Source organism: Callionymus lyra, chromosome 5 (genome assembly GCF_982586985.1).
Source record: "Callionymus lyra chromosome 5, fCalLyr1.hap1.1, whole genome shotgun sequence".
In the NCBI taxonomy this organism is placed as follows: Eukaryota; Metazoa; Chordata; class Actinopteri; order Syngnathiformes; family Callionymidae; genus Callionymus; species Callionymus lyra.
In genome coordinates, this window is record NC_141822.1 from 29,208,050 (window position 1) to 29,208,409 (window position 360).

Below are 360 nucleotides of genomic sequence, written 5' to 3' on the forward strand. Positions count from 1 at the left end.
TTCTCCTTTTTTTTGTATTGTTTTGTTTTTGTTAAAGCTGAATTGTAATAGAACGTCGCGCCATTTCTTTGTTCGGCCACAAGGGGGCAGTACAGCATTTCAGACGTGGCAGGTTTGCGTCAGGTCAGCGCACCTGAACTTATTGTGACGAAATACTTTTCTTCTTCTTGAAGTGTATTTTTTCATCAAGTTCCCGCAGTGAGAAAGCTGTTCCTCACTGTGTGAAGCATTGTGATCCAGAAGTGGCACCAGAGGCCTGCAGTCAGAGCATCTGGGAAACGTCAGGACGATTAGGATGAAGGTTTGGGATGGATTTAGATTCCCTTCACCCTTTTCACATCTCATCTGCGATGATCTCTT